The sequence below is a fragment of the Tupaia chinensis genome, unplaced genomic scaffold, assembly GCF_000334495.1.
Source record: "Tupaia chinensis unplaced genomic scaffold, TupChi_1.0 Scaffold000237_1, whole genome shotgun sequence".
NCBI classification, from domain to species: Eukaryota; Metazoa; Chordata; class Mammalia; order Scandentia; family Tupaiidae; genus Tupaia; species Tupaia belangeri.
In genome coordinates, this window is record NW_006159715.1 from 3020220 (window position 1) to 3020893 (window position 674).

Consider the following 674-nt stretch of genomic DNA (forward strand, 5'->3'; position numbering starts at 1 on the left):
ATAGGGCGTGTGCACTCGTCAGACAGACAGAGAGGGACATAGAGACAGAAAGCGAGAAATCACCCCCCCAGGGGGGGATGGTCACGCCGCAATCCCTCCTCCTCCATTCTCCTCTCGGGATCTTGGGCACGCATGCACACGTGCCCGGCATGAGTTTTAAGCCACCGGGTCTGGGACGCAAACCGTGGTGGACTACGTGGGAGTCCAGCAACATAGCCATTACGCTAACTGCTGGTTCCCCATCATGACTTTTCTGACAGCCCAATAGATGCTTCCTGTGTCTCCTATAACAGAAATACCATCGTCTGATAGAGTGGGTGACTTAATAAACAACAAACATTTATTTCTTACAATTCTGGAGGCTGGGAAGTCCAAGATCAAGGTGCCTTCCTGCTATACTTCTTGGTTTGTAGATGGCTGTCTTGTTGTATCTTCACATGGCAGGGAATGGAGAGGAAGTGAGCTCTCTTTTCGTCTTTATTTATTTAGAGGTTTTTGCCTTAGGAAGCATGTACTCACTGGAGAGAGAGACAGAGATAGTGAGAGAGAAAATGAGAAATCACCCCCGGGGGACAGGTGGTCACATTGCAATCCCTTCTCCTCCTGGGGCCTTGGACATGTACACCCATGCGCCTGGCGTGTTTTTTTTTTTTTTTTGGGGAGGTTTTTTCACT